The sequence below is a fragment of the Crocodylus porosus genome, unplaced genomic scaffold (assembly GCF_001723895.1).
Source record: "Crocodylus porosus isolate Cpor-Errol unplaced genomic scaffold, CroPor_comp1, whole genome shotgun sequence".
NCBI classification, from domain to species: domain Eukaryota; kingdom Metazoa; phylum Chordata; order Crocodylia; family Crocodylidae; genus Crocodylus; species Crocodylus porosus.
The window spans coordinates 7,819,585-7,838,613 of record NW_017728939.1 but is presented as its reverse complement, the minus strand read 5'-3'; positions in this window follow the sequence as shown (position 1 = coordinate 7,838,613).

Below are 19,029 nucleotides of genomic sequence, written 5' to 3'. Positions count from 1 at the left end.
CGCGGTGTGCAATGGCACACTCGCACGATCCCCCTCTTGGCAGCGGTGTGGATCACACGCACACACTCCAACTCCCCCCACCCCTCCTTTTGCTGCTGCGCGCGAGTGCACACACTCACACTGTGTGTGCCCCCCCTCCCCCCGGGCTGCATACACACACAACTGCCCCCTTTGCTGCGCTGTTTCCACACACATCCACCCTTTCCCGCTGTGTGTAACGACACACACACACAACTCTCCCCTTTGCTGCTCTGTGGAATCGCACACACGCACGCACACGCACATCCCTACCCCCTTTGCTGCTTTGTGTACTGACTTTCCAGCGCGCCTTGGAAGCACTAAGAGAATTGCGCGTGAATCGGTGCCTGCGCTGCACTTCCTGGGGATTGCAGCTCGGGCTGCGTCTTCGTAGTTGCATATTCAGTGGAGAGGCTTTTCCCCCCTCTGGCTCCTTCGGAAAGGGGAGGGAGAGCAGATGCCTGCTTCTCCCAGCAGCGAGGGACAGCCGTATGGATTTTTTTCCCCCCGCCTCATTAGCTAATCAAGTTGAAATCGGATTAAAACAGCTCCAGTAGTTTCTTAATTGCTTCACTTTGGAGGGTGGAATATTCATGCTGCCGCGTTCGGAGCAGGGACCTGGTGGAGCCCACGGCTTTGCAGGTCCCTGTGGGCTGCTCGATTGCATTGATTTCTTATTTTGGGGGCGGGGGAGAGGGAGGATCTGGGAGCTGAACACGGAGGGTCTAACTTTGAAGGTGCTCGGATGGCCAGGGGGAGAAAGCTGGCTTCGTGAGCAGTGCCTTCCTTGCTCAGAGCCACTTTCGCAGTATAGCAAGAAAAAAGAATGGATTGGACAAATTTTCTTTCGAAAAGTGTTCTCTGGCGCCCGCTACGAGCCAGCAGAGACATGGCACCCTCAGACACCATTAGCTGGAGTGCATGTGCGGGGGATTTTTTCTCTTCCCCGCTACCCAGATCCTCTCGCCAGGAACGGTGCCCCTAACAAGTAGGACTCGGATCCTTTTCTGTGGGGGGAAGGAGCGCGAATCCCAGCGAACGGGGATCAAAGGGGTGTGGGTGCGAGCCGGAGGTGCGGACGGGCAGTTCCCAGCAGCCAGGAGAAGAGCGAGCCGAGCTGTGGCACGGGTAGAGATGGGAGCGACTGGATTCCTAATGCAAGGTGGTTTAGCTCCGTGCGCGTGAGTGGGTGAGTTGCCAGTGCGGTGTCGTGTGCTGTCCTGCCTGGCACGTGTCTGTGAGTGGCAGGCTAGCGAGATGGTGCTAAATGCGCTGGCACGCCACAGGGCAAGGTCAGTGGCAGTGCAAGTGATGGGCGCCCTCCTGGAGCTGCATCCTTTTCCAGCTGCGGTTGCATTTCGCTGTTTGTGCGCAACTGGCTGTGGGCTGGCAGGCCAGGTTTGGATGCTGGCTTGGGGGGGCTCTGCTCTCCTAGGCCTGCCTCTTAGTGGCGTTACAGGCGCTGCCCAGTGGGCATCTTCTCCGCCGGCACGGGCATGCAGCTCGGTGCGCGGGGCTGTGCTGGTGGGTGCCTTTGTGCGGATGGATTTATGTGCAGGGTGCTGGCTCCTTTTGCACGGGTAGAGTGCAGGCGTGCGGTGGGCAGGGTGTCTTCAGGTCGCCTCCAGTGTGTGGGTGTGTTCGGGCCTGTGGGCACTGGGATGTGCACATGGGTGGGTGGCAGCCTTTCCATTTGTTCATGTGACAGCAGGGGCTTGGGCACTCCTACCTGTCCGTGCAGGGGCACTCGCACCCTTGGTCTGCTTGCCCCGTGTGCGTGCCGTGGTGGCTGCACCCCGTGGGCTGGTCTTTGCCAGGCTGGTCCCTTTGCTCTGGTGGGTTTGTCTCAGCGCCAGGGCGCGTGTGCTGCTGGGGAGCATCCGGCGTGCGTGTGTGCCATGGGGTGCATGCTGGGGAGCGGTTGGTCAAAGCGGGGTTTGATTGGGGTTTGGAAGGAGGTAACTTGTGCCCGCCCAGCCAAAACAGCCCTGTGCAGTAACAGGGCATCAGAAAGACCTCTGGGTTTCTGGGTCGTGCTGTAGCCATCTCAGCACCAGAGATCTCCATCCCACCACGCGGAGTCCCTACAGTGCCTTGGGCCCCGGGTATAGCTGTGCCGTCAGGGGACGGATATTTATGTGCCTCTGATGCACTTGCCTCCTCTTTCTCCGGGGGAAAGGCTCCTCTGGAGGGCTGCGCGGTGCCGCTCCACGCTAGTGGTGTCGGGCTCCTGTCCGGGGATCATCTCGCTCTGCCCCGTTCGGGGACCGCGGCACGAAGGAGGCTGCGCCGCGTGGCCTCAGCTGCCCAGCGGAAGTGCTGGCGCCGGGTTGCTACAATCTGCTTGCTGCAAGCTTCCCGGTGGGCGGTGGGGGCTGTGCGTGAAAGCTATTTTGGACTCACCTCTCCCCACTCGAGGGCAGCGTCTTTGCAGAAATACGTCGCCACCGGCACTCGGAGACGGGACGGGGAGGGCTGTGGAGGAGCAGGGCCGATCAGGGGGCACCCAGGGGCCAGGCCGGGCCCTGAGCCCCAGCTGGTCGGTGGCGTTGGCCCTTGACGGCGGCATGTGGCCCTGCTGTGTGCGAGGGGGCTGGCAGGGTCTAAACTGGAGGTTGGTGGTGACACCATTTTGCTAGAGGCCTCCTGGCTTGGAAGGAAGTCTCCCCTCGCGGTTCGGTGGCTGGTTGCTCTAGTTTCTGCCCCAGGGAGTCGGCGAAGCAGCCGGGGGTCCTGTAGCTGGCCCGAGCGAGGAGGATGGAGGCCACGAGGGACCCCGGGTCACTGGCGGAGAACTGGCTGCACCTCTGAGCTGCTCCGTGGCTCCCAGCATCGGGCCGCTCTCCAGTGCAGGCTCCTCTCTCTGCCCATTGCTTCCTTTACTTCTCGCCCTTCTGCCCGCCCTGCTGCCATGCCCACATGCCTTTGCTTGGGGTTGAGGCCAGTGTTGTCTCGGCAGCCTGCTTCCCCGCGGGAGCTGAGTGCCTTCTTGCAGGCCCGTGCAGCTCCGCCAGCCTGCTGCTAGGTCTGTGCTGCCCGTGCCTGGCTGCGAAGCTGGAGGGAGGTGGGGGGGTCATTCAGCTGAGTAGGTGCAGTCATGCCACATGCGCCCATTGCTTCGGCGTCTGGCCTCAGGAGAAGCCCCTGGAGCAGATGAGGGGGGAAGAGGGCTGTGGGGAGGGTGGTAGGTCCGGTGGGGAGGGTGGTGGGAGCGGGTGCCGGGATGGCAAGCAGAGGGAAATGACTCGCGAGCCACTGCTGCGTGCCGGCTCTGGAGGGTACGGGTCCGTCTGCCACTCGGTGTCGTGCAAGTTACCCTGTCCCCCCGCCCCTGCTCGGGGTGAGGCCCTTCCCCAGGCTCCCCGGCCCTTTCAGCCCTTGGCCGGCCAGCCGTCGTCTCCTGCGGACACCTGTCCACAGGGAACCTGGCCAGAGGCCCAGCACGCTCGCTTCCTTTCGCCGCCCTGAGCCGCCATCTCATGGGAACGGGGCTGGATCGGAGCCATCCCCCGAGCAGCCGGATGCTCCCCACCTCCTGTGCTGGGGCCCGAGCCTTCCCATCCCCCTCCCCCCTCCCGCTCCCCGTGTGCTTTCCCTACAGCCTCGGTTCACGCCGGACCCCGAATCGTTCCTCGGTGGGGTGCAGCTGCAAGTCGGTGCCCTGCCGAGCCTGAATCAAGCCGACGGCAGGGGAGCAAAGCTTTCTGGGGAACTCCCCCCATCCCCAGCCTCATGCCAGGGCTTGCGGGGGGGCTGAGCCACGCTGCGTGCCTACCCAGGCATTCGTTAGCATCGGGGCAGCTCGTACCTTGGCCCCACGCAGGTTCGGCTGGCTCTGAAGTCGACGGGAGGTTTTCCAGGCACTTCCACTGCCTTTGAATCGGCACTGGGTCTGCTGGCTAGAAGCAAGGCTGAGAAGATAAAGGGAGGAGTGTTTTGGAGAGGCAGGCCGAGATTACCAGGGAGGCGAAGACAAGAGTCACGGTCCCTAGGGCTCCTTTCAGCCCCCCTTCCCACTCCGGGAGATCCCCCCTGCCCTCCTCCCGCAAAGGGCTCCGGGCCGCGCTCCTCGGCACCACCGGCCCTCATCCCGCAGAAGGTGCGGGCAGGCTCCTGGCTCCGTCGCGTGGAGTAAAATAAATAAAAAGGGCCGGGCCTGCCAGGCCAGCGAGCCCGATCCAGCGATTGGCAAAACAGCGCCATTAATTAATGCTCGGTGGTGCTGCCAGGACGTGTTCTTCAGGAAAGGTAGTGGCAGCGTGCCGGGGAAGCCAGAGGGAGAGGGGGAGCGGGAGGGAGAGGGAGAGAGATCACGCATTTGGCTCAAGGCGCCGTGAAAGTAATACAGTTCCTGCTGGAGCCCCCACAACAGTTGTTGCCGACCACGCATGCACACGCGTGCACACACACATGCGCCCCCTCCGCTCCGTGGAAGGATGTTGTCACCGTAGGGTTTAGTGTCGGTGTTGGCTCGATCCCCCCCAACCATTTCGGTGGATCCTCTCCAACAGGAGCAGAGCCAATGAAGCCGGGAGCATTAATTACTTTGTGTGGAGGAGCTCTATGCTGGTGTGCGCGATGCCAGAGGGGCGCCAGGCGTGTCAGGCGCGGAGCGAGGGTGGGATGCAGGCTCCCCCACCCACGGTCCCCATCCCAAGAAAGGTAAAAACCACGTGGCTTCTCACTGTTGACTGGAAGATGAAGGAGTGAGGGTGTAGGTGGAGGATTTGACCCCGGTGAACGTGGGACAGGAGTGGGAAGGGAGTCCGCCTGTGGCAGAGGGGCTGAGCAGCGAGGCAGGAGACCAGAAGTGGGGGGAGATTCTTGCAACCTGAACCGCCAGAGAGCTTTGCAACCCTGAGAAGAGCTTCATTCTCCCACCGCTACCTTTGGGCAGCCAGATGGATGGTGGCATTATGAGCACCTGAAATGCAGCCACACAGGACATCAGTCACCTATCCCTGCCATGCAGTCTGGACCTTCCCTGGGGATGCTGGGAGCTGTTAAACAGAACGGCATGCTCCACCCCAGAGGTGGCTGCCTTTTTGCAGCCATTCCCAGAGGCTGTGGAGGTTTCTTCAAGCTGGAAGGGCCTATGCAAAAGGGCACCGTGCCTTTTTGTCTTTCTCCTGCTTGTGCCCTTGTCTGTAGCCATCCTTGTGCTAGGATATGTCGTGGGCTGTGTGTGTTTTATACACCTTTTTCAGAAAATGCTTTTCGGGTGAAAACTGTGGGGTTTAAAAAAAAATCCCATTTGCTCTGTTATTAATCATTCCTTGGATTATTAAAACCAACACATGTTAATGCCAGCCATTTATCATTCTGTATGCTGTTTGTGCTTTGCTCTGCCTGAGCCCAAACTGCTGGAGTTTCCCCCTGGTTTCTGCTCCCTTTTGCTTCCAGGTGCTCACCTGCCTGGTAGAGCGGCCCTATCTCCCCACAGGTTTTTGGAAAGGCTTCTGAGTTGAGGTTGTGGGGTGTCTTTTTGAGGCAGGGTTTGTGTTTGGTGTCTTTCCAGTGCCCGGCACAGAGGAGCCCTGCTCCATGCCTGGCAGCCCGCGTGCTACTGCTGTGCAAAGGAAGCAGATGCAGTGTTTGGGTTTCACGCGAGGGCTTTCTTTAGGGGGCCGCCTTTCAGATTGCAGGGATAGGTGACTGAGGTCCTGCACTTGGTGCAGCACAATCCTGTTCTTGTGCACAAGCTGCTGGTCCGTGGGGCTGGGGCGTGTGAGCGACTCTGCGGGACCATGCCTGCTCCCGCCTGTGTGCATGCTGCAGCTGGGGCCTGTGCTGTGAGCTGGCTTTTGATCCAAGCCCTGCTTGGTGCTGCCACATCAGAGAAGCAGAAAGTCTTTGCTCTCCCTGCTTTCTCTCCATGCCTCAAGCTGCGCTGGTAGAAAGAGGAGATACCCGCTGGTGCCAGACTCTCCCACTGCCACACTTGCGTGGTGTCTAGCAGGGGAAGCGGTGGGCGATGTTTCTGTGGGTCAGAGCTGGCACAGATAAGCCACAATCCTGGTGGCTTGTCTGTTGGCGGATGAGACCGTGTAACCTGGAGACTGTCTTAAGAGCACCGTGAGCATTTCCTCTGTGGCCAAGACATGGTCCGAGGCTCACGACACCAATCCTTTCCGTTTGTTCCCTTCCTTCCCCACCAACCATCCAACCAGCCCACAGATATCACGAGCAGAGCTGGGTACCTCCACAAGGGAGAAGTAGCCCAGCTTCCTTGGCCTCCATGGGGGGCTCTGCTGGTGCAAACTGATTTCACCTGGGAGGAGCCCAGACCCAAAGGGGATGACCAGCAGTGGCAAACACCTTAAGTGCATTGGATGGTAACAGCCTTAGTGCTTTGGCCATTAGGCCACGCTGCTAGATGTAACGCCTTTGCCCTGTGCGCCTTGGGAGGGGTAGAAACTGAGCAGCGGGGAGGTCAATGCATGCGCATCGAGGCTGATTTATATGGATATTACTTGATTTTTTTAAAGGCGGGTGATTATTGACCCCTGTGCTCTTAGATGACTTAGCCCAGAGCTCTCGGCCACAGGCTGTCTACATGAAAGCAGCATTTAGGGGCTGCATTTAGGCTCTGAATCTGGGGGGATAATTTCCCAGCAAGTCGAAGGTTGCTTGCTGCCACGTTAACCTTGCCTTTCTTGGGGTGTCTTCTTGGAACGGGCTCATGCATACTGGATCATGACCCCGGTGGAAAGGCGATGGCTGCTGCTATGGGGAAAACACTGGTGAGTCTGTCTTCCGGCTGAGCCAGCAGAAAGCTATCTCCTGCGCTCCCCATGCCTCAGCTGGGAATAATTGTGCATGAGGCAGGTTGTTAACATCTTCCCTCCAGAGACCGGAGCCCCAGAGACACTGGCTGGCTTCTCAAGGTGCGAGTTGCTCTCATCCGGGAAAGGAATTGCTGGAGAGTTAATTTGCTGGCATGATGCATCCTTCCATGTGAGTCAGGCTGTGTGAGTCTGCTAGGCAGGGCGGTTCTTCCTTCCTCTCCTTCATTACCTCTGCTAGTCGTGAAAGGTTTCCCGGCTCCTTTTGCAGGGGTTGGGGTGTTCCCACGGGTGTCGTGCAGGGGCAACGCGGTCCCTCCCTCTCCGCCCCCCGCTGCAGTGTCAGGCAGTCACAGTGCTGCTCGCGTCCTGGCTGCATGGCGAGAGAACAGCTGGCACGCTCCACCCCAGAGACGGTTGCATTCCAGCTGTGGGTGATGGAGCTCTGAGCTTGAAAAATGCTTTGGGATCCTTCAGGATGAAAGGGGCTGTCATGAGAAGGTCCCAAGCCACAGCTTGTTTCAACTCAGGCTGCTTTTCCATTGGTGGCACCTCTGATTTCAGGAGCCGCCACCATCTTACAGCTCTGGCCTATCTGTCACCGGGCTCCTAAAATATCCTCTGCTTTTTTTTTTTTCCCCCCTTTCAATTACTGCTGACATTCAAGACACCTGCCTGCACACAGCGCTCCTCCTACTCTCTTAATGCACTGTTAGCTGCTGGGCTGACATCTCCACCCCCAGTTTACTACTGGTGGGGTCTGCATTAAGTGAAGGCAGGAGGGAGCTTGATGCAGAGCCTTGGAGAAGTCGCAGGCAGCAGGGGGTTACCGGCATGCGCGTTTGGCCAGGGCAGCAAGATCAGGACCAGGAAGGATCAGGCCTTTGGGCTTGTGTCTCCTTCAGAAAACAGCAGTCGTAGTGATCCAGCCCCCCTGCAGCGCTGCATCAAGGCACTGGCTTAGCACTGATTCACATACGCAGCTGCTGAGGCTGCTCCTTATAGCATCAAGCTGGGGCACTGAGTGTTGACTCTGAGGATGCTGGGTCTCGTGCAGAGTTGGTGGAGGTTTTATACCCCCTGGATGCAAATAAGGAGGAAATAGGGCCTTGGTGAGGGTGCTGGGCCCTTGTCTACTTGCCAGGATGAGGCACTGCCCCTGGGCACTTACCACCAGCCAGCCGTGGGGGCTGTCTTCTGCCCTCCACGGGCTTTCCAGTCTCTATCCAGACCTCTCTGTGCCTCACCTGCCCACAGGCTCTGTGCAGGGTCCTGGTGTGAATGGTCCAGGTTTCAGGCCTTCCACCCATTGCAGCAGAAAATCCCTTCTCCCAGGCTAGCAGCAGCCGCAGCAAGTCGCAGCCCCCCACCGAGCTCCTGCTTGACCTTGGGTCAGTCACTTTCCCTCTCCCTGCCTCAGTTTCCCCATTTGTGAAGGGGGTCCAAGGAGGAGGGTGGAGAAGGGCAGTGGTAGTGCAACACCTCCTGCCCCAGGGTTGTGGGTGCTGCAGTAAGGCATGGTGTTAGACAGCCCTGGAGTCGCATCGTGGAGCTGGCGGGGGGTGGGGCTTGGTACCGCTCTGCACTGTTGGGTGGGGCAGGGGTGTCGATGTATTGATAGGGTCAGATCCAGCCCTTCTCTTCCACCTCTGTGCCCCCATTGATGTAAAGCAGGAAGCGTCTCTGCCAACGGACCAGCTCCCCAGGAGCCGGAGCTTGCTCCATCCACTCCATGCATTGACCTGGTATAACAGTGCTTCCAGGACCGGTGCAAAAAAACCAGAAAAAACTCCCCCAAAAAGCTCCCCAGGAGCCTGCGGGTTGTGCTTTAAAGACATGCTTTGAAGGCAGCACCTCTCTGCAAGCAGTGCCTGGATGCTCGCCGCACCTCTAATGGGGGGGTTGTTTGCTCACATCTCTGCAGCTTAGGCCAGGTGACTCTTCTTCCTCCTCGTGCATCTCCAGGGGAAGAGCAGAGCTCGGGCAGCCGCACCGCAGGAGGAAGCACAAGGAACCCAGGTGTCCTGGCGAGTTTGTGGCCAACGCGTCGCCCCGCGATCTGCAGGCAGGGCTGCTGCTTCGCTCTGGAGTTGTCGGAGAGAGGGAAGCGGGAACCCTGGGATGCCAGCATGGGTAGAGCCGCATGCCTGGCTTTTTAATGGCTCTTTAAATGCTTTAATTAAAAAAAAAAAAAGTCTTTCCTAACCTGTGGCAGAAGAAGAAAGGGAGATTTAAAGAGACAGGTGCAAGAATGGCGAAGCCCAGGATTAGCAGCTGCCAGAGGCACCCTGGGATCGAAGGCACCCTGTTAGGGTGCAGGGGAGCGGATCCATGGGACAGGGCCCAACTGGAGGCAGGAAAATGAGGGACAGGAGGTGGATGTGGTTGGATCAGGCACTTGTTGCAGGGTGGAGGTACGTGTGCAGCTGGAGCAGCCCAGTCCTGGCATCCCCCTTTGCCAGCCCTGCTGTGGTGAGGCCAGTGACTGCAGGCCCCCGCGTGGGCTCCTGCCCCTTTGACATGGGCTGAGTCCTATCCATTGCCTCTCCAGTGCCTGCTGGAACGGCTTTCCCCTGCCATCGGTGTCGGCAGCTGCATGGGAGCCAGGTCCTTGGCGCTGCTGGGGATGTTTACCCCGCACCTCTGCCCGTTGTTGGCCCAGCGGCCCGTCCTCCCCGTAACGGTTTGCTGTCCCATTGTGGTTCATGGCATCGTGTCACCAAGACCAGGCTGCCATGTGTCACCCCAGTGCGTTATCCAGCCCTGCCAGGACCCCCAGAAGTGGCTCCCCTCCTAGGAGCGTCACACCGGAAGGAAGCCCCGTGCTCCTGCGTTTGCAAACACTGCATCACGCGGGCCCGCCTGCCCGGCAGACTCCAGCTTCTTCAGGTCTCCTGCTGCATTTCCCAAGCTGCCTCGGCCGAGGCTGGATTGAACGGCACCTGCAGCCCTGGAAGCTGTTTCTGGACAGGGCTCTGCACACCGAGCCCCAGGGAGGCCCTGCTGGACTGCGCAAGCAGCCTCCCCCAGGCTGGCTCCCTGTGCCCGGTGATACCTCTGTCTACGCCCGGCGTGGATCGTGGGGAAATGTTTCCTGCTGGAGCAGGAAGCGGGGGCTGCAGGTGGCGGGGCCAAGAGCTGAATGGCATCATCGAGGCGGATGTGGATGGCTGTTCTAACAACCAGACCAGCAAAGAGATGGCTTCCTAGAGCCTTGCAATGCTGGATGTGCAGCACCCCCTGCCCAGCCCTGGGCTCCTTTTGGGCTTTGTCCGTGCTCTGCCGGCTGCTGCTTCCCCACCTCTGCAGGGATCTCGGTCATTGCCGCCTGCCAGCCGGCCCGCACACCTGGATGCAGGAAGACCTGCTGCTTGCCTGGAGAGGTGGCATCAACTTCGCGGCAATGCCCTAGGATGATTCAGGGTTTCAAAGAGCAATTCTCCCCATCTTGTGCCAAGCAGTTGCATTGCTGAGCCCCGTCCAAGCTCCCTTGTTCTCCTCCAGAGGTGGCGGGGTGCTGCACACGCATGGCAGTGACATGTGTGCCTGCACCGTGACGATGGACCCGGGGTGGCTGCAAGGACCCGGGGTGGCTGCAAGCTGCGGCACCACGGCAGTCGGGGGATTCAGGCCTGGTGGTGTTTTTGGAGAGAGGCTCTCTGCAGCTCCTCGCTCCACATCGGTTTCCTTCCGGGAAGGGGGGTGAGTGGGGGACGGCTGCATCTTGTTCTCCCACCAGGATACAAGAGCGCTGCTTTACTGTACCAAAGCCCTGGGAGCTCTCTGCAAAGCACGGAGCGTGTCCCCATCTGACCCGCCTCTCCATAGGCTTCCTGCTGCCTTTGTCGCACCATGCAGCGAAGAAAGGAAGTGATCCCTCCGGGGACCCAGGCCCTTAATGGAGGCTTTAAAAATATAAACAGAAAATTAGTCTCCTGTGCCCCACATGCCTTTCTGCTTCCCGTTATCGCTCCTGAGCAGTTGGCTTTGTATCCATGCCAGGCTGGGCTCTGGCTCCATCGCCACCTGCTGCTGTCTGGCGCGGAGAGGTATGGAGGCCAGGCTTGGGATGGAGGGCTGCGTGTTGGGCCTGGGAGTGGCACTGCCTTGCTTGTGCCCAGGGTATCTGCCCACTGGGTGCCAATCCATGCCCTGCAGCTGCTGGGGTTACCTCCTTGCAGAGGCAGCAAGAAGGGGAAGGGCTTGGCTTAGCTCCCTGATCGAATCGGGGTGCAAATTGCACGCACCCAAGGCAGGCATCCTTCCTACCCTCCTGCACACGTGAGGATGCTGTTGCCAGCTTTCCATATTCTTTCGTGGTGTGTATGTCACCACAGCGGCTCAGCCAGCTCGGGGCTTCGCTGTCCAGATAGGCACTCTCTGTCCTGAAGAGTTTGCTGTCTGAAACCGCCTTCCCTTCCCCTCTCTGCCTTGGCCCGGGTTTGAAATGCCCGTGTTAAAGCTGTGTCGGAAAGCGGCAGAGGTGGGAACATGTAGGCAGAGGCTCTGAGGCAATCCCATGACTCCAGGAGCTGAGGCGTAAAGGATGTACGCGTGGCGAATATGAGCAGACAGCCCCAGATGCAATGAAGAGGCGTTGTCGCTCTTTCTGGCCACCAAATGGAGATCGTCCTGACCATGTTAGTTATGGTGGGACAAGCAGCGTGGGCCTTGGCTACTGGGCCCGTAGTTTTGTGGTGCAGGCGTCGCTCGGCCTCGGCAGACGTTGCATTCTGCACGTTTGGAGCATGAGGGTGCGGGTGGGTGCTTATCTACTGGTATTTGTGAGTAGGAAACCTTTCCCCACTGGATGCTGGTTGGGGTGGGAAGGATCAGCCTTCTTAGCATCAGGCACATAGCACTGGTACGTTTTAAGTGGTGATTTGGGGTAAATACTGGCTTTAAATAGAGCCTCCAGCCCTCCAACCTGCTCGAGTGGTGCGGTGATTGCAATTGCAGGGCTGGTGTTTTAGGCTGTGTTGTGCGCCCAAAACAAAGTTTGCACGTGTGTGTGTTGGGTGGGTGCTTCTATAGAAGTGCATGTGTAGGGGGCTTATATAGAAGTGCTTGCGTGTATGGTTTTATTGGGAGGTCCATAAGGGGGCTTGCCTGATTCCTCTGTGTGTGTGTGTGTGGGCCTGTATAGAAGTGCTTGTGTGTTTTTTTTGTTTTTTTTTTTTGTGGGGGAAGAATATATAGAAGTGCTTGTATATGTGTAGGGGTTTATATAAAAGTAGGGTTTATATAGGCGTGCTTGTGTGTATTCTTATCCCGTGCCTATATAGAAGGGCTTGTGTGTGTGATTTTATTGGTGGGTCCATAAGGGGGCTTGCTCTGTGGGTGTGAATGTTCTTATCTCATGCTTGCCCCAGAGCCTCTGAGCATATGTGCGCTCCTGGACACGCCTGCATCCGCGGTCCATGTACTTGTGCTTGTGCAGAATCACCAGCTCGTTGTCAGCTGCAGCCCCCCGCTCTGTTCATGAGGATGGCCATCGGTTGGCAAGAGCCAGTCTCTCGAGAGCCGCATTATTTTTAGCTTTGCAGCCTGTCCGTCTCGGGCTGGGGCTGCAGGAGGAGAATCCTGGCTGCTTGCTCCCCGCAGTCGCCCGGTTCAGTGGTGGACGGCGGTGGGAGTTCTCGTCTCTGCTGTGGAGCAAGTCTCCGGCGTGCCAGGGCTCTGGACTGGGGTGCAGGGCAGAGCGGGAGTTCAAGTCCATCTCATCCGCTGTAAACTGGGGAGTTAGGTGCCTGGAGGCTCTGGGCTGTAGTCTGCACCGGGATGGAGCTCGCCAAGCGTGCGAGCCTCTCGTGAGAGCAGCCTTGTGGGGACAGGTGCGTGAGAGGCCGGGAGTGTGTCGGCGATGGGTAGAGGGGAGCCAGGGCAGGGGGAAGGAAGCCACACGTCTCCACCAAACCCACCCTCACGGTGACAGGAGCCGGGAGCACTGCTGTGACCTCCCCGCTGCCCCAGCACGGGCCCGCGCGTGTCTTTTGCTGGGCCCGTGCCACAGGCACCGGCAGCGACAATACTGAGATGTCAGGAGGAATAAACTTCACTGGTTCGCTCTATTGGAACTAATTAAAATGAAGAGACAGGGAGTTGGAGAATCATCCCCCAAGGGAGCACTTTACCCCCAGCACGTGGGGCCGAGCGCGGGCCCGCCTGACAGCCGAGAGCGGGACTCCATTACTGTCTTGTTAGCTCTCGCGCCCGGGCTCCTGCCGCGGAGGGGACAGCCGGGGATGGAGGCACCGAGGCCAGCCCAGCTCTGCACCGCGCCAGCCACCACCCCGTGGCATCTGCAAGCCGGGAGGGCATCTGAGACGGGGCCTCGTGTCAGGGAGAGGCAGCCCCTGCGCTCCTGGCTGTGAGCGGCGTGGTGGCACCCTGTGCGGCAGCAACCTTGTGGGAGGGCGCCTTGAATGGCTGTGGCCGCTGCCACGTGCCAGGTCCTGGGATGCGTCTGGGCCTCCAGGCATGAGGCTCTTCTATCATGCAGAGGGTCTCATGTCCAGCTCCCCGGGGCAGGACGTGATGGGGGCAGTCGCACCACATGGCATGGCACGGCCTGACCCTCCTTGGCTTTCATGGAGCCCTTTCCGGCTGCTTTCTAGGGCAGCGTCCACGCCAGTCGGGCCACGGGGTGCATGCAAAACCCAAGAGCATTGGAGCTGCGGAGGTCTTCAGCCACAAGCAGCCATGGGGAGGGGTCTGCGGTCTGCGCTGGGGGTGGTTGGCCAGGCAGAGAGGAGTCACTTTGCTGGCGTCCCCCAGGCAGGAGCAGGGACACTGAGCGCAGGGCGGGCAGGTCACGGGACTGCCCCCTCGGCTGCCATTCACGGAGAGGAAGTCTGGCCCTTCAGAGCCATTGTGGGAGCGTCGTCCACCCTGACCCCCAAGCAAGAGGTGCTGCTGGCGTGGTGCCCCTCCTGCCAGGGTCCAGGAAATGAGCTGCGTGGCCATGAAATGGGCCTGGTAGGTGGCGGGGGACGAGGAGCCGGGAAGGGGTGCCTGGGCTCGGTGCACGCAGCAGCAATGGTTTGGCAAGGGAAACGGAGCCGATGCTGCCTCTGGAGATGCCGCTGTCTCCTCCCCCACCCACGGGGCTCAGCGACAGCGGGGAGGACTGGGGAGAACAAAAGGGTTTTGTTCCTGAGGAAGCTGCGGCAGTGAAGTTGCAGGAGGCGGAGGCGGGCGGGGGCAGAGAGGCGCGTACATCAGGCCTCTGGGTAACGGGCCCCGGCTCTGCGGCACTGCCAGATGCTGGGCCCTAGGCTAGCGGGAGGGTAGGATGGGGCAAGAGGCCCGGGCTGGCAGCCAGGACTTCTGGGTCCTCTTCCCCGGTGGCCTGATCTGTCCCTGGGGCTAGCAGTCAGGCTGCCCTTGTGTCCTGTATTTGTACAGCACCTTGCACAATCAGACCCGGTCTGTGCTGGGGGCTCTTGGATGCTGTGCTAATGCGTGTAACTGCAACGATGGCAGAGCGGAGCTCTTTAACATGGCTGTGGCTGTGGCAGGTAGCCCACGGGCTCATGCACCGGCAGGGAGGGTGATGGCAGAGGCCCCCGTCGTTTCCAACTGGCGAAAGAATTGGCCTGTAATTGTGCGGGAGATCCTTACCCCGTCCCCCACATCCTGTGCCTCAGTTCCCCCATGTCCCTGGATGCTGCCGTGGATCTCTGGTGGCTGACGTAGGCCGTGGGCAGCCTGCTGAGGATAAGCCCCTGTCAGCTGAGATCTTGTCCCGTCCTGAGAGCCCACGCCCGGGGCGTCGGGTCAAGCACCCCCAGCTTCCCGTGAGATACAGGCAGTGGGGCGGATGCTTTTTGCAGGGACGAATGCTGGGCTGCTCCCAGTCTGCTACCCTCTTGGAAAGACGGCTGCTGGATCCTGGGGGGGCCCCAGCCCTGGCTGCACCCAGGCAGGACCCCACCCTGCCCGGGCTGTCGCTGCTGGAGCTGAGCCCCTTGCAGGAGAACTGCAGCGACTGGGATCCTGCAGACCCTGCTGGGCCTGCTGCCTTGCACCAGCTCCCTGGCGAGCGCGCTTGCAGATCATGAGACTCCTGCCTGTCTCTGGGGCTTTGGCAAACTCTCTGGGACATGGGGTGGCTCCAGCTCCTTGTCCCCAAGCCCACGGCTGCCTCTCTGCTCCAGGACCCATGCGTGGCAGCACTGGACGACCGGGGCTGCTGTGGCCATGGCAGGCTCTGAGCTGGAGCCGACAGCCATCATCACTCCTGCGTCCGTGTTCTTGTGCTGCGCACGCAGCACACGCAGAGGTTATTGCTGTGCTGCTGGTGGAGATGGGAATAAAGCAGCCCCCCAGCCTTGGGATGACATCCAGCCCTGCCTGCCACTTCCCCTCCAAGTCCCATGGGTGCCTACCCGCTGAGCCCATGCTTTTTGCTTGCCCCATCCTGGCTAGGGGCATGGGCTGTGCTGGGGTCAGCCTGTGCCTGTCCTGCACCCTGCTCCCCCCCAGGAAAGCTCGCCTTCTGATTTAATAAGGTGCCCGCCGCTGGTTCTTTTATTAATGAGTTATTAAAAACCCATCTGCAGTGATGCAGCTGCGCGTCGCGGGTAATTCCCAAGAAATATGTTCCTAACGAGCGCTCAGCTCCTGCTTAACCCACGGGGCCTCTGCTCGGCACGCGCCACTGAGGCTCTATCGGCGGCTCTGATGAGGGCCCCAGGGACCGTCTTGCTCTCCCTGGCCTCCATTAGAAGGCCTTCTCCATGTCTCCCATCCCTGGGGTCGCTGGCTTAGGATGGGGTGTGAGGCGTGGTGGACGGTTGTGGTTTCTATCGCATCAGAAGCAGGAGCGGCGTGGCTTCGCCAGGACCCGTGGGTGCAAGCGCTGGTTTTCCGGTGCCACCTGTGCCAAGGCCTGATGAAATCGTGCCAGGTGTTGTACGAACAGAAAATGGGCGTCTCTGCCCCAGACACAGACCACAAGAGAACGAGAAGCAGCAAAAGGAAAAGTGAGGTGCCTTTTTCATGCTCAGACCCCTGTGCTGTAATAGAGGCTCCCCATGTGGATGGTAGCAGGGGGATCTTTATTTCAGTGCGCTGTATTCAGTGCTGCTGCTTGCGGGTCACTGCGTGCTCAGAGCCTTTGCCCTTTCTCCTAGTACATGGAGGTTCCTGATGTCACCCTCCTACAGCTCCTGTTCGCAGCAGCTGCTTCCCTGCAGGTTGCTACAGTGCCCAAGGTGAAGGGACAGAGCTGGAATAGACCCCCTGCCTTTCTCCGGGTGCCCCACATGCCTGTACCATCATGGTGCTGGTGGAGGAGCAGAGGAAGTCACGGGGGGGCCCAGTGGGGAGAGGCAGCCAGTGCATTTAGGTGATCTGTCAGTGCTGTCCCAGGGCCCGTCCGACGGAGCCCGAATAACCCTGGCTAACGGCATCAATATTTATGGCTCCCCATGAAAATTTAACGGGCTGAAGTAATGAGGTCGTGAAGGGTGATTCGGAGCATGCCAGGGGCCGGCGGGGCTGGCTTGGCAGCGGCCACTGGCCTGTACGGGCAGGGGGACGTGCACGTGCAATGCATGTGTATATGTGTGTGTGGGTATGTGCATCTCTGACCACTGACACCAAGGAGGGTCTGACCCAAAGGCCTCTCCAGGGCATTATGAGGGGGTCTGCGCAGCCACGTCCCGGATCAGCAGGCTGGGGCTTGTCCCTCCAGTGGGTAGGTGCTGCCTCCCAGCAGCCGTGGTGTCTGGGGAGTGCTGGGGCTGGCCGCAGCCCAGCGCTCTGGGGGCATTTCCTGCCCCCTGCCTGGGCCTGGGGAGTGAGTGATGGCCAAGCTGAGCCACTTCAGGGCATCTGGCTGCTCATGCAGTGCGCTGAGCACCCCTGGTGAGGGGCACAGTGTGGCTCATGATGAGGACCCAGCCCCCAGGTGCATAGCTGTACCCAGCCCCTGCTGGGGGGCTGTCCCCCACCCCTTCTCAGCAGGATTGGAGCTGGGGAGTCTTCCACCTGTCCCCTGGGGCACGGTGAGGAAGGGAGAAGCTGACTGATGGCCCTGGGCACCTATGGCATGGTCTGCGGCTCCCGGTTGGGGCCCATGGCAGGACCCACCACGTGGCTCAGAGCCAGGGATGCTTGTTGCTTCGGCTGGAGCAGTGGGGCAGGCAGGGCTGGGACTGGGATCGCTGCAGGTCAGGGCTTCAGGGCCTCGGCAGAGCTGGCTGTGGGGAGTGTGCCTGGAAGGTGTTTGTGCTGCACGCAGCACCCACAGGTGTCTGCATGCAGCTCTTCCCCTGGCCACTCTTCCCCTCTCCCCTTAGAGAAGCAGGGCGTGAGGCAGCGGGGAGGGCTGTGCATGGACTGGAGTGCACACAGTAGTGTTCTGTGCGTGGATTGATGCGCACATGGGGACTGGTGTGCGCACAAACTAGGGTCCCATGTGCGCTTGGATTGGTGTGCGCACACGCTAGGGTTCTGTGCACATGGGTGGATCGGTGTGTGCACGCACTAGGGATCTGTGTGCACTTTGATTGGTGTGCACATGGACTGGGATTCTCTGTGCGCGTGTGTGGATTGGTATGCATGCATGCTAGATTCCTGTGTGCACGTGTGGATTGGTGCGCATACACACTGGGGCTCCATACACGAGGATTGCTATGTACGCACACCACATGCTGACTAGATTCCTGTGTGCACGTGTGGATTAGTATGCATACACACTGGAGCGCGGTGCACATGGATGGGTGTGCACACGCACTAGATTTGTGTGCATGTGTGGATTGGTGTGCACGCACGCTAGAATTCTGTGTGCATGTGTGGATTGGTGTGCACATGCACTAGGATTCGGTGTGCACGAGGATTGGTGTGCACTCGCACTAGAGTTCTGTGCGTGTGGATGGTCTGTGCTCACAGGCTGAGCTTGGAGCCCTGGGTCTTGGAGGGGAAGCGCGGCTCCTCCGCTCTCCGGAGGCTTTTGCCGTTCCCAGGAAAGGTAAACAGGGGCTTTGCATGTGGAGCCCACTTGCTTCGGCTCCCATTTGCTGCTGGGGAAGGTGAGGCCTCCAAGGGCAGGCTGCCTCCTAGCGGTCCCCCAGAAAGGCATCTGAGAGCCAGGAGAAGAGCCCGGGTGTCTGGTTCGTGCCCTCCATCAAACTGAGGAACAAAACCCAGGCAACCTGATCCCAGAGCCCGGCTCCATCCCTGGCCGCTCTTCTGCCAGGCAGGGACCCAGGCAGCCTGGGCTCCCACAGCTGCCCCGCTAATGCCAGCCCATGCTGACCCACAGTTTCCTGCTCTTCCAGCCTTGCTCCTGTTGCAGCTGTGTGGGGTTTGCTCTGCTTGGAAGGTGGCAGAGGATGGCGGCTCTCTGAAGGTGGCCATGGGGGCCAGGGCAGCCAAAGATGGGCTCCAGACCCCTTGCCCACCAGCTCCCAGCAGTAGAAGAGACCTCAGGCCAGCAGTCTCTGTGTGCCTCAGTTTCTCCCATGACAAAGCAGGGTTGAGGGCGCTGTGTCGGCGGTTGGGTGATCCTTGGGTTTGGGGCACTGTTGCGGTGGACTGGGTATCTCGAAGGAAAGGGCATTGCTAATGAAAATGTGCTGAGCTGGTAAATTATCCTGGGCCTGGGGCTGCAGCTTCATTTCCTCGGCACGGTCGCCTGGGACTGGGGGGAGCTATGGCAGGAATAGATAAGCGCAGGCAGCACCAGAGGCTCGGCCTTTTCCTCCTCCCTCTCGTTGGAAGGGCGATAGCTTCCCCACCGCTTGGGGGTGCGTGCAGGGCTGGAGTCTGGGGGTGGCCCAGGCAGTGGCTGGACCCCAGGGCATAGGTTTGGGCATTATGTGTGTGGGTCGGGGGGTGGGGAGAGGAGTTGGCGCAGACCGTCCCAGGAAAGCTGGATCCTCTCGGAGAGGGGAGCTCCGGCTCGATGAGCCCCTGGGGTGAGGCAATCTGGTAGGACCTATCCGTACCCCGTCCCATGGGGGTCCTTCATTGCCAGCTGAGACAGGACACCCCCGGGTCTGTGCCAGGCAAGAAGCCCACGTTGGCTCCCTGCACCCGGCCAGTGGGTGCTTGGAGAGGGGGTCCTGGCCCCCCCATGCTCCTGGCCCCTCTGTTCTCTGCCCCCTTCCAGCTCCTGTCTGAGCCTGGGGTGGAAAAACTTTGTGGGGGCCCTGAGTGGAAACCCCAGCGTAGGGGGCAGAAACCCACCCCTTGCCCTCCAAGCTGCCCGGGTGCT